The sequence below is a fragment of the Lathyrus oleraceus genome, chromosome 6 (genome assembly GCF_024323335.1).
Source record: "Lathyrus oleraceus cultivar Zhongwan6 chromosome 6, CAAS_Psat_ZW6_1.0, whole genome shotgun sequence".
In the NCBI taxonomy this organism is placed as follows: domain Eukaryota; kingdom Viridiplantae; phylum Streptophyta; class Magnoliopsida; order Fabales; family Fabaceae; genus Lathyrus; species Lathyrus oleraceus.
Genome location: NC_066584.1, coordinates 360398321 through 360413055, shown reverse-complemented (window position 1 = coordinate 360413055; position 14735 = coordinate 360398321). Strand labels below are relative to the sequence as shown.

At 38.7% G+C, this 14735-nt stretch overlaps 1 non-coding gene across 1 annotated transcript; it reads left to right on the top strand.

The window, feature by feature from the left end:
• The first annotated feature begins 13446 nt into the window (after positions 1 to 13446).
• Positions 13447 to 13553, top strand: LOC127099797 (small nucleolar RNA R71). Its single transcript, XR_007794266.1, has one exon. It is a non-coding gene; the product is annotated as a small nucleolar RNA R71 (small nucleolar RNA).
• Positions 13554 to 14735: the final 1182 nt, after the last annotated feature.

The following is a 14735-nucleotide window of genomic DNA, read 5'->3' as shown; positions in this document are numbered from 1 at the left end:
AATGAAGCTCATGAGGTGTTTATTTATAGCTGAATATGGCTGATCACACACTTTGCTCATGTGCATGGGATTTGAATTTTGGATTGCATGGGCCTTTGTGGACGTGTGGAAGGCCCATGGATGACTGACAAAAGGGGAAGGGACTTGTATTGACTTTTGGTTATTTGCTTGACCAAAAAGCAACCTATCTTTGACACAAAATAATTCACTTGATCATGGATCAAGTTGAATTTGGTTTGGATCAAAGAAGATTAAACTTCCATTTGTCAAGACCAACCTTAAGACTTTAACTCATTGGCCACTGAGGGAAAGAAAGGGATGAAGATGAAAGGGAGGGGGTAAGAAGTCAACAACCAATCCCAATTGATCAAGGGATAACTCATCCTTGATCAAATTCATTCATCTTTCTAGGTGATGATCCTTAAGGACTTTCAAACCACAAGATTCAATGAATTTGATCAAAGTTGAATCAATTCAGTCTCAATCAACACCAAACAGAAGAGAAATCAATATAACAAGTGATGCGTGCTTTTCGCAAGTATACGAACGCGTTAGAGTGATATAAAAGATTGTCGAATCCACAGAGTCCAAGTGTCAATCTATCGTTATCTATTGTTATGGTGTTTATCTAAGGTAATCGAAATAGGGGTTTTAAGAGTGTGCAATGAAAAATAAAGTATTAAATAAAGTTCAATTGATAAAGACAGGCTTGAATGTAATTCACATAATTAATTAATAATCCAAGTACTTGCTAATAGAACTACTTATGGGCAGTGTTTCCTACTTTGAAAAGAACCAATTTGACGGGAACTGTCGCTTTCGCGTATTCAGAACCGAGTTGTACTCCCTAATCAAACCCTCTTATTGTCACTTATAAAAAGGCGCGCATTGCGTTAGAGTAGTAAACCTATTTTTAAGAAATATAGTATCTTGACTAAGTTGAAAAGTATTTTAACCTGGATTTCTTAACCAAAAGAGGTCCTCACGAACCAGACTAAACTTATAAACGCGTCCGAAAATAGTTTTAAAAATCACTTTTCTTCTTAAGTTAAAAACTCCTAATGAACTAAACAAAGCGCTTTTGCTGTTTTTGAAATAGTTAAAAACAATTAAGTTTAAAAAGACGTTGGACGACTTTCGATCTTACCCAACGGAAATTAAGTGCGGGAAAACTTAAGTTGAAAGTCAAAATAGCCCTTAAGTGTTTCTACGAACAATTGTATGGATTATCGGTTCAATTACGATCCTTACATTCTAACCTTTATAGGTTTAGTTAGACATGGTAAAATAAAAGTGCATTTTAATTTAAATAAAAGAAGTGCGAGTGCGGAAAGTAAATAAAAGTAGTGCGAGTGCGAGAAATAAATAAAAGTAGTGCGAGTGCGGAAAATAAATAAAAGTAAAGCGAATGCGAGAAATAAATAAAGTAAAGTGCGAGTGCGGGAAATAAATAAAGTAAAATGCGAGTGCGGGAAATAAATAAAGTAAAGCGAGTGCGAGAAATAAATAAAGTAAAGCGAGTGCGAGAAATAATAAAGTAAAGTGCGAGTGCGGGAAATAAATAAAAGTAAAGTGCGAGTGCGGGAAATAAATAAAAGTAAAGCGAGTGCGAGAAAATAAAATAGATAAAGGCAAAGTAATAAAAACCTGCTCCAATCGGAGGGTCGAATAAAATGCAAAGCGGAAATGAAAATGGCGGCAGGATTAACTTCCTTCCAAAGTGCTCAAAACTCGATTACAGACTCGATCACAAACTCGATTACACAATTGTGGTAACACCCCAATGCGAAGCGATTACCACTTTAAAATACTGAATATATGCCTAAGTGAAACTAAGTTTGCTCTAAGTTTGCCTCTGCTCTAAGTTTGGATGATTAAACAAATGAATACGAGTCTCTATTTATAGGCAAGTAAAATAATGGAAAAGACAAGGATGCCCTTCAGTTTGAAATTGGGAGGGAAAAGTTTTCTTCATGTGGCGCCCGCCACAACCCCATGGCGCCCGCCATAAGAGCAAAGTGTGGCGCCCAAGTGGAGGTAGTGGGGAACGTGGCAGTTGAGGGAATTTGAGCTAGGACACGTCATGGCTGGACCCATGGCGCCAGCCACAGTCTGAGCCACAAGTGTAAAATGCTGAATTTTAGGGTTTTTAGCTCGTTTTCACTCCTTTTCTCGATCGGGGCTCCGATTAGACTGAAAACCTGAAAACAAAGAGAAACATAGTAATACCATAACAAAATGATAATAAAACAACTAGAATGCATGCGAAATCGGAGTCGAAAATACGGTGAATTTCAGTGTCATCAAATTCTCCCACACTTAAACCCTTGCTTGTCCTCAAGCAAAACACTAAAAAGCTCATAGAAGAAAAACTGGTGTCAACGAGTGATTCGGGCTAAAATATTTCTAAGTTCAAGTCGGGATGCAGTGATAGGTACTAACTGAGTGAACTAAGGGTATCATGATGACACTTATCCGCAAATACGGACATAAACTCCATTCCTATATTAACCAACCCATATTATCCCACAATACCTAGGCCTGCCTCTTCATCTCTTTTTGTGTCCTTTTCATTCAGGAGCAATCACATTAAGCCCGTTATCCGTACATGCTTCATAGAAGAGTGACCTGTTAGTGATTATGATCTAAACATGGGGTTCCTGGCACATAAATTTGTGTAAACCCTTTTGTTTGACCCAACTGCAGTTGTGGGGGATCGGATCGTAATCCGCCCTACCGAGTTCAGCGCCAGATACCTCTGAACCAACTAACAGTGGGTGAGTTTTTCTTTTTCTTTTGTGGAAAATTTTTACAACCAACCTTTTTTTGGTTTAAATGACTTTGTGAGGGTCACCTATACCGGATTTGCCTTTTTGCTTTCTTTTTATTTTATTTATTTCACTGGATCATTCACTTATGTTCATCAATCCCCTATGTAGAGGATGCGTAGGCCGAAGCTGACTGCTGGAATAAACTACTGAGGACTTATACCGAAATAATGATTAAGGCCATGGTATATGGGGTTTCGGGAGTGATTCCTATATTCATGAAGTCTATGGTGCTAAAATAATACTGATGTTTCAAAAAGTTCTCCCAAGTCACCGCATCCTTACTCAAACCCGTCTTAAAAACCCAAAAACTTTCAAAATAACACCGTTTTCTTTTGCAAAAAAATTTTGGTAGGGCTAAAGGAATGGGGAGATTAGATTGTACTAAAGATACACTATACTGGTGACTCGTCAGACTCATGCATTATCTAAAACACTCAAACTAAAAGCAAAATGAAATAAAGAAAACAACTAAAAAGCAATAAAAATAAACAATCTAACTAAAAACAGCAAAGAAAATATAAAGCGATAAAATCTCCTCCCACACTTAAATCGAACATTGTCCCCAATGTTTCGAAATAAGATAAGGGGAGAGTAACCTGACATCCTACTGCTGACCACTGGTACCTTCGCCATCCTGAGGTGGACGACAGGTTCGGCTGCAACGACGGTCTCTCTGATCCATCCGGTCCTGTAAGGCATCCTGAGCAGTCCTCACCTCTCGAAGGTTGCTTAAAATGGAACCCTGAGTGGCCTCTATCAGTGCAGAATATTGACGGTGGTAGTCAAGATCAGGGGGTACGATATCAGCAACTAGGTAATTAACAAAGTCTGCATACCATTGCACGTTACTTACTGCTAAGGATTTTTGGAAGTGCTCATGAGGGCCTAGACTATCATCTTCAATGGTTTCTAGTCTAGCTATCAGTCTATCATAGGCAAAATCATCATTTATGGGTACTAAGTCTGGTTTCAGGTGTTCTAGCCTATAAAGGTGATCAGCTACTACATTTTCAGTGCTTTTTTTTTATCTCTTATATCTAAATTAAACTCTTGTAGTAACAGAATCCATCGGAGTAACCTGGGCTTGGCATCTTTTTTACTTAATAGGTAACGAATGGCAGCATGATCAGTGTAAACTATAATTTTGGCTCCTACTAGATAAGATCTAAATGTGTCTATAGCGAAAACTACAGCGAGTAATTCTGAAATTCTGGTGTAGTCAGAGTTCAGATGTTCTACTCCAAGTTATGACATCTGATCCAACATTGTTACTAATACAGCAAGACATTTATACAAATTAAAACCCAGTACTAATATGCACACATTCACAGATGTCACGACATCTGCTCCTATATCATCACAGAATGGAAGAGCACCTAGTTCTATCCATCTGGTACAAAGACACAACAAAGATCAAACATAGCACTTACTTCTGTTGAGCCTGCACAGTTATCAGCATGATGTCTCAACATTGATTTGAACATCACCTGTTACAGCATTACAGTTTGACCTTATTTTATAACAGACAGAATTATAACGTGCAGCAGGTAAAAACACAAGGAATTGTTTACCCAGTTCGGTGTCACACACACCTACGTCTGGGGGCTACCAAGCCAGGGAGGAAATCCACTATTAGTAGTATTAATTCAGGCCTTAAACCATCTGTTTAATCCTATCACTTAATACATACCCAATGCAATTTCAATCTTAAACTAAGACCAGAGTTCCTACTCACTCCCCCTCAATCACCTCAGTGATTACAACCTTTAATTAAGTTTAAAGACAATGGTGAAGTAATACTTCAAACAGCTCTTGATTGTGCTTAACAGCTTTAATCAAGATACACAGCACTCACGCTTAAAAGCTTAGAGTGACACAACACTTACAACTCAATGAACACCCTAGTCCAATGCAATCATCTAGGTGATAATTGCTTGGCTCACAAGATACACCTAATACAAGACACACATAAAATACAGCAGTGAAGTATGATGGTACAATGAATGCTTCATGCTTAAAACCCCCGAGTTCTAAAAGAAGGATTGCCATCCTTTTATATTGCAGCACTTGGGCCTTATACTTGTATTTCCTAAAATTAAGGTTAAGCAAGTTAACCTAATTTCCACATATTAGGGTGCTAACAAATAGGCTATTTGTTAGGTTCATTAATTGTAGCTCAGTTGCTAGTTTCTTGGATTTTAGCTCAGCTGTTGGATTCCTGAAAAATAGCCTGAGAAAAATACTGAAAGAGAAAAACTAACCATCCTACATTTTAGCATATGCTGTCAGGAATGAATGTCACAACATTCAGTTTGACGTCCAGAACATAGGCCATATGATAGGTCTGTTATTTTCCTGAAAACAGACTGTACTAAATGCTGTACTGTAAAGGACCAACCAGTCTATACTTCAGTATCAGCTGACAGAGATAAATGTCATAACATCCAATTTGACATTTAGACAATGGGCCTTATGCCAGGTCTGTTATTCCTTTGATAAATAGACTGAAATACATACTGAACTGTGCAGAAAAACCAGCCTGCCTATTATTCAGTATATGCTGTCAATGATGAATGTCATAACATCCAGTTTGACATTCAGACAGTAGGTCTTATGCCAGGTCTATTATTCCCTTGATAAACAGACTGAAATAAATACTGAGTTATAACAGACAACCAACAATTTTATACCTCAGTATTTGCTGTCAGGGATGAATGTCATAACATCCAGTTTGACATTCAGTAAATCATGTATTAGCTAAACCTGCAACATACTACTCAAGTATGTCATGACATCAGTCAAGACATCAGAGTACAATTAGTGTTTGAACATAACATGCAGCCAATCAAACATCTACAAAGCATGTCATGACATCAGTCAAGACATTAGAGTCCAGTTAGTGTTTTAACACAAAATGCAGCCAATCAAACATCTACAAACTCCCCCTTTGGCAAATTTTTGGCTAAAACAACTTGGCATCACAACAGAGTTCACAGCAGCGGAAAACACACATCTAGCAGGGAAATTAACCTAGCTAATACACTCAGAGCAGCAACACACTCAACACACATAGAAGTTAAATAAAAACTTCAACCAGCACACATACAGAAGTTAAATAAAAACTTCAAACAGCAGCACTCACACAGAAGTTAAATAAAAACTTCTAACAGCAGCAACACAAGTAGAATGCACACAACACCATAAACTCTTGTTTAGAGGACCTTCAATGAAATTTGTTGTCCTGGGGTACATTTGTTAACCTCTTGTTTAGAGGACCTTCAATGAAATCTGTTGTCCTGGGGTACATTTGTTACACCCCCTTTTTGTCAAAAATGTTGCCAAAGCAACACTTAATATAACAGACCAACAAAAATAAAATTACAAGCAAATTTCAGAAACACACACTTGATTTTAGTTCACAGTTTCAATCAAGAATACACACTCTTGATCTTGCTTTACAACTTTTATCAAGACTACACCCACTTGATCTTGCTTCACAGCTTTGATCAAGTAGACACACACTCTTGCTTCACAGCTTTAGAGTGACGAATTTCAGCCACAAATCGGATCTTCAATCAAACAAAGATTGCCATTAAGTGTGCAATCACAAAACACCAGACATTCACACTGAATGTTCTGTGTACAGGGTGTCATGATATCGGGTCTGACATCCTGGAAAAATCCTGCATAATTCCATAATTCCTTTTATAACTTCCAGCAGGTACAATCATATCAGATGCCATGACCTTGTGTATGACATTCTGAAACAAATACTGCATGAACATGTTTTTGAACTCCAGCAAGTACATAGGATATCTTATGATAAGACATCACACATAACATCTTGTGAACACTCTTTGTTTTACCAAAATTGCTCCCCCTTTGGAAAATTTTGGCTAAAACATATATCTTTCCTTTTTGTTCACAAGGAAAACTATCAGCAGTTAAACAACATATCAGTAGTTTAAACAGCAGCAGAAGCAACACAATTACTAGCTTTATAGTTACTAGTAATACACACATGCACAAGGGTACTCCTCCTCCCCCTAAATCTGTGCATACATCAAATAACAGTAACTCCAGCACCTGTACCATCCAGAATGTCATTCTGACATCTGCTTCAACATCCACACCTGTGCACCATATCAGACATCCTCTTTGACATCTGTAACTAGAGCAACATTCTTGTTTTAACATCTGTGCACTTCCTTCAATAATAGTTGTCCTTCAGTTCAGCTACATCAACTGCTTCCACATTCCACATCAACACTTATCAACACTTCTCCCCTTTTTAGTCAAAATTGACCAAAGGTGACCAATTAGACAAAATAAATGTCAATTAGTCTATCAGAGAATGTTAGGACAGATGTTATAACATTAAACATGTTAAACCATAATAGTTAAGCAGTACAAACCATCATCATACACAACAGTGATAGCTGAGATAATGAACAAATCCAAGGAACTCATTAAGAGCCCAAAAACTTACAAACAAGCATCAATGAGGATTGCCAACATCCATATTTCCTTATGACTGTAAGTTTCAGAAGGAAATAACAATATTGTCCAAGGCAATGTCATGACATCCGGTCAGACATTCTTCTGCTCACTCAGCCTTGACACACACCACATCATCCCAATAACTAACAAGGTGTCATACCTTGTTATCTGAGAACACATAGACCACAAGCTTGATGATTACTTGCAGCACAAAGACAGAACTCCCCCTAACATGAATAACCAACTCTCCCCTTGAAACTTGGAGATCACACATGAACATATCCAACACCCCAAAGTTGGACCTTCACATACTTCCTGATTCAAAGAGAACCCAGACCACTTGATGAATGGAAAACATAAGACGCATCTTCATGTCTTCAAGAGCACACCCTCTGTTCAACCCTCTTGGCTGAACACATCCACACTCTGTGTCAATCTCTCTTCTAACCAGAACAGAAAACCACTTCACAAAATGTTCTAACATTAGTTAGGACATCCTTCACACCATAACAAAGAACACCATCTGATAATCTTCAGATATCACTGAGTCACCAGCTTGATCCAAAAGAAACCAGACAAAAATTGGGACATATACATTCTCATCCCATTACAAGAGATAATCTTCCATAGATAGCTCAGAACTCCTACCACAAGCTCCAAGAGATGAATAGAAAATACCTCCTTTTGTCTTCAACTTACTACTTTTCTGCTCAAAAGTAATTTGTCTCAAACTTTCCTCAAGAATAATCAGCTGCCATATGTTGATTATCTTGATTCTTCGAACTCACTTCTGAGATAGACCAAATGCCATTGGTTGATTACCTCCTTCATGAATCCTCATATGAAAAAGTCAAATGCCACTTTTTGACCTCTCCACGTTTATCAGACTTCTCCCAAAGATATTCTGACCTTCCAAGTGAGACTTGAACTTCAAGCTACATGTTAAACAAAACTTAGATTCTCTTAGACATGAACATGTAACATCTTCTCCATCCAACAACTCCAAAGAACTGCAATGAGAACAATCTTTTTGAAGTACCCAATCTACAACTCTGTAGACCCTTCTATCTTAAGTTGATGTGCCACTTCACCAACTAAGATTCTGATGTTAAACCAAATGTCACAACATTGTTTTTTAACATCTAGCTGTTGAATTCAGCTCCTTCTTCTGCCACTTGAAAGAACTTCCTCCCTACACAAAAGAAGAGTTCAATGCTCTTATAGACTTGATTGTGGAACCAAGTTTGAGTAAACAACCTCCATCCTGCAGGTTTGTAGTTAAGTCATCCAAGCTCACACCTTGATGAATCCCTGCTTCTTCTCCAAAGACATCAGACACTCTGATGCATGAGTCTTCAGAAGGACCAGTTAGAAACTAACCCTTCAACTATACCAAGGATTCCACTTCCTAAAGCAAGGCTGTTTCCATGATGTCAAGAATGCTGCCACTTGTTCTTAACTCCATAGTGTGCATTAGCCAATGCACTTCCTTACCTAGATCAGAAATAAACTGATCCAAGTAACCACCATCAAGACTATGATGTCTTCTTCTTCTTGTACACACCAAGGCTGGACATGTTTCTTGCCAGGAAACCTTTTCAGAGATCATATGCTTTTGCTGCCACCAAAGAGATAGATCATAAACCAATGTACTATCCTTCCTGTGATTCTGCACAGGGTCTTGAAGAAGATATGTTCCAACATATTTAAGAACATCAATTATCTTGAGCTCCAAGGATAATCAATTAAATACTTGTACTTGGCACAAGTAGACATTGATCTAAATTCCTTTCCCAATTATCCTTTCAGATACTTCCACCATAAGAATACTTTGAAAATACTCTTCTTGTGTCAACATCTTCTGCTTGCAAACACCTCAACAGTTTTGAGAATCTTTCCAGATTAGATTCACCCTTAGGAATGAGAGAGATGAATCCTTCCTTGCAAATGTGTCACACAATAACCAGAACCCATGTGACACAGGTCAACAGCCAACCAGACCCTAGGCTGACCAAACGTGAGGAGGTTAACCAAAACTCCTCCTCAAATTAACAATCATGGAAACTCCACACCAATATACATGCATTATACAGAAATGTCTCAACATGACATACACCATCCCTACCAGTGGCAAATAACTCTATGAGTTATACCTATACATACTCCAATCACACCAATCAGACTCCAGCTGACCATAAGTACTAGTGGAAAAAAAACAACACCAGTCAATAGTAGATATGCATTGCCAGAGCATACTACCTCAACCAACCTCTGAATCTTCATATTCTCACTCCTTGAAGAAACTGTCACTTCTGAGCGTGGTGTTTGAATAACAAGATTTATGGTCCCAATTCTGTTAAATGAAATAGCAATCAGGTTACCCCATTATTGACTTCTAACATCCAGGGGACTTGTCTTCCAACACAACATAGTACTTCAGGGAACAACTATCCAACCCTGATCACTCTACAGGAATAAGACAAACAGCAGGAAATTGCACAATGTCACATCTCAACCAGCTCCACTTCTAGAGATCAAACTTCTAAAAGTGACCTTCTTGAGCACACACACAGTTGACCCTACCCTTGTCAACTTAGCACACACAGATGTCTCCTCATCCAGATCAGGAGTAGGTTCCAAACAAAAGTATCCCTTTGTTTGACACCTAAAAACATCTGCTCTTCAACCAGTAGCTGCATACTTGTTGAACAACATGTTCTAACATCACATAAAACATTAGTTCCACCTCCTTGGAACAAACCCTCCTTGAATGTCTTCAAGGTCTTCATATACACTACCCAAGAGAGTAAAAGAATCAGTGATCAGGTGATTCTTACCATCCTGAAGTGAGAACGTCATGATGAGTGGACTTGAGGAGACTCAAGTATCTTTGACATCTTCAGTAGATTATGATGAAATCTTGAATACAGCAACCTTTCATCCACCTGAGGGGAAACTACATCAGAGTTTGAGTTTTTCCAGATATTATGCAGCGGAAATCATAATACAACTCAACCTATGAACACACACTTCACCAGATCAGCCTCCAAGAACATACCAAGTTTGAATATGATTAAATACTAGCACAGCTGTCCCACACAAAGGCCAATTGCCAACCTCCAGAGACAGGTACACACAGTTCCTGTCATGAATAGTCAATCCACCTACTTCAAGGGACCATTCAGGGAAATCATAGAACCTTCCACAGGTTCCAACATCAGTACTAACATAACTCCTTGCAAGATACCAGATAGTATCACCCATGGATCTCATCCAGAAACAGAACAACATGTCCAAGGAAACTATGGACTTCTCTAATAGTTTTGGGTGGTTTTAGGTTCTCTATTACTTCTATTTTAGCTCTATCTACCTCTATACCTCTTTCGGAAACTATATGTCCTAAAACAATTCCTTCGGTCACCATGAAATGACACTTTTCCCAATTTAGCATAAGGTTCACCTCCACGCATCTCTCCAGGATTTTCTCAAGGTTAGCGAGACAATTGTGGAAATTAAATCCGCAAACAGAGAAATCATCCATAAATACTTCCATGATGCCATCTAGGTAATCTGCAAAGATTGACATCATGCAGCGTTGGAAAGTGGCTGGGGCGTTACAGAGGCCGAATGGCATTCGTCTGTAGGCAAAAGTTCCATAAGGGCATGTAAAGGTAGTTTTTTCTTGATCTTTGGGGTGGATAGGTATTTGGAAGAATCCTGAGTATCCATCTAGATAACAGAAGTAAGAGTGTCTGGATAGACGCTCTAACATCTGGTCTATAAATGGTAAAGGGAAATGATCCTTCCTGGTTGCTTTATTTAATTTCCTATAATCTATACATATCCGCCATCCTCCTTCCATCCGTTTTGCTATATGTTCGCCTTTATCGTTTTGCACGACTGTGATGCCTCCCTTTTTAGGTACTACATGCACAGGGCTCACCCACTTACTATCCGAGATCTGGTAGATTATACCTGCCTCAAGTAACTTAAGAACTTCTTTTTTAACAACATCACTGATTATAGGGTTTATTCTTCTCTGATGTTCTCTGGAGGGTTTTGAATCTTCTTCGAGCGAAATCCGATGCATGCATACGGATGGGCTTATACATTTCAGGTCAGAGATAGTATATCCTAAGGCTGAGGGATATCTTCGTAAAACATCTAAAAGTTGGTCTGTTTCCTCTTGGCTCAAGGTAGCACTGACTATAACTGGACGGTTCATCTCTTCATCGAGGAACTCATATCTCAGGTTCTTAGGCAGTTCCTTAAGTTCTAAGGTTGGTTTCTCAGGGCATGGCATAGGATCTGGGGTAAGGGATAAACATTCGTAAAGGTTATCATCGATGTAGGGTTTCCTAAAGTCATCATCTTCCAATATGGGGGTTGATGGTAACCTAATTGTTTTTATGATTTCTTCTTGTTCTAATTCCCTAACGCACTCATCAATGATATCTAAGGCATAACATGTGTCTCCCATCACAGGTGCCATAAGAAATTTCGAAAGTATAAATTCTATTTTCTCGTCACCTACCTCAAAGGTCAACTTTCCTCTCTTGACATCTATTATGGCTCCAGTAGTTGATAAGAATGATCTACCTAGAAGGATTGGTATATCATTGTCCTCTTTGATGTCCAGGACAACAAAATCAGTAGGGATAAATAACTGACCTATCCTAACAGGGACACCTTCTAAAATGCCTATCGGATGCTTAATAGATCTATCGGCTAACTGAAGTGACATCTTAGTAGGTTGTAATTCTCCTAAGTTTAACCTCTCACAAACCGCTAAAGGCATTAAGCTCACACTAGCTCCTAATTCTAGAAAAGCTTTTTCGATGACATGACTTCCCAAAAGACAAGGAATGGAGAAATTTCCAAGATCTTTATCTTTTTTGGCTAACTTATTCTTGGAAATAGAATTGCATTCCAAGGGCTTCAGATCGTCTAGTCTACGTTTGTTGGTAAGGATGTCTTTGAGAAACTTTGCATAAGAAGGTATTTGGGTGATGGCTTCTGTGAAAGGGATTTCTACGTGAAGTTTTTCTATAACTTTAATAAATTTCTGATACTGGTTATTGATCTAGGTTTGTTTGAGTCTTTGCGGATATGGTATAGGTGGTTTATATGTCGGGGGTGGTACGTAAGTTTTATCTTTAGGTTCTTCTCCTTTTTCTTGACCTTCCTGGTTTCCAGATTTCTCTGGTTCCTTTACTTTGTCCGGGGGTTTGGTATATTCCTTAGAAGTTTTGGGTTCACTGAATCTTGGGTTTGGTGGCTCATCATAAGCGTTCCTACTTCGTAGGGTAATGGCATTGGCTTGCCCTCTCGGATTCTGTTGAGGTTGTCCAGGGAACTGTCCTCCAGGCGTGGTTTGGGGGGCTTGGTTTAAAGCGACCTGAGAGATTTGGGTTTCAAGCATCTTGGTATGAGTAACTATTTGGTCAACCTTGGTTCCTAACTGGGTAATCAGTTCATTAACGTGAATGTTTTGGTTCATGAACTCTTTGTTTTGTTAGGTTTGAGCAGTGATAAAATTTTCCATAATTTTCTCAAGGCTCGGCTTTGGTGGTACAGGTTGCATAGGTTGATTTGATCTTGGGGCGTGGTAACCTGTTTGTCTCAGAGGTGCATTATTTTGAATAGGGTTATTGTTCTTATAGGAGAAGTTCGGGTGATTCCTCCATCTAGGGTTTTAGCTATTCGAATATGGGTTCCCTTGGGTGTAGTTCACTTGCTCATAGTGGGTTTCGTTTAATAGACTGCATTCTGCAGATTGGTGTCCTTTGGTTCCACATATCTCACAATCTGACGAAACTGCGGCTACAACATTCGGGTTTATGCACATATGCTCGACTTAAGGGCTAATGCGTCCATTTTAGCTTGCATCATGTCTATAGAGCTTAGTTCATGCACTTCTCCTCGGGCTTCCTTCTTCTCAACTGTCGCTCGTTCGACTCCCCATGATTGATGGTTTTGAGCCATATCCTCGATGAGGGCACTAGCTTTAGGATAAGGTTTGTTCATCAGAGCACCGCCTGTGGCAGTGACAATGGTCATCTTAGTGTTATAGTGAAGTCCATTATAGAAGGTTTTAATGATTAACCAATTTTCTAAACCATGACGTGGGCATGCTCTTAACAACTCTTTATATCTCTCCCAGGCTTCGAACAACGATTCTCCTTGGTTCTGGGTAAATCTAGTTATATGGTTTCGAAGAACGGCGGTCTTACTTGGGGGAAAGTATCTAGCAAGGAATACTCTTCTAAGGTTATCCCAAGTCGTAATGGAATTCGGTGGAAGGGAATCTAACCAAGATAGGGCTTTATCTCAGAGGGAAAAAGGGAATAATCTTAAACGGATCTCCTCAGGAGAAGCTCCATTGGTTTTAAAAGTGTTTGCTAATCGGAGAAGTATTTTTAAATGTTGGTTTGGGTTCTCAGTAGCGAGACCTGCGAATTGTCTTTGTTGCACTAGTTGCAACAGAGAGGGTTTAAGTTCAAAATTATTAGCTGGGATGGTTGGGTTAACTATACTAGAACTAGGTTCTTCGTTGGATGGTTGGGCGAAGTCCTTAAGAGGTCTTTGGTTTTGATCTTCGGCCATAGCTCTCCTAATTCTATGAAAGAATAAACGTGCGCGAGCGTAACGTTCAGGTTCCGCCAGAGGGTATACTAAACTTCCGGTGCTGCGAGTTCTTCGCATTGAACGGCGAGTAATAACCTAAATCTAAATGATATAACAACAGGGTACGAAATTTGATGAAATTGGTCCCCGGCAACGGCGCCAAAAACTTGATGCGTGCTTTTCGCAAGTATACGAACGCGTTAGAGTGATATAAAAGATTTTCGAATCCACAGAGACCAAGTGTCAATCTATCGTTATCTATTGTTATGGTGTTTATCTAAGGTAATCGAAATAGGGGTTTTAAGAGTGTGCAATGAAAACTAAAGTATTAAATAAAGTTCAATTGATAAAGACAGGCTTGAATGTAATTCACATAATCAATTAATAATCCAAGTACTTGCTAATAGAACTACTTATGGGCAGTGTTTCCTACTTTGAAAAGAACCAATTTAACGGGAACTGTCGCTTTCGCGTATTCAGAACCGAGTTGTACTCCTTCATCAAACCCTCTTATTGTCACTTATAAAAAGGCGCGCATTGTGTTAGAGTAGTAAACCTATTTTTAAGAAATATAGTATCTTGACTAAGTTGAAAAGTATTTTAACCTAGATTTCTTAACCAAAAGAGGTCCTCACGAACCAGACTCTAAACTTATAAACGCGTCCGAAAATAGTTTTAAAATCACTTTTCTTCTTAAGTTAAAAACTCCTAATGAACTAAACAAAGCGCTTTCGCTGTTTTTGAAATAGTTAAAAACAATTAAGTTTAAAAAGACGT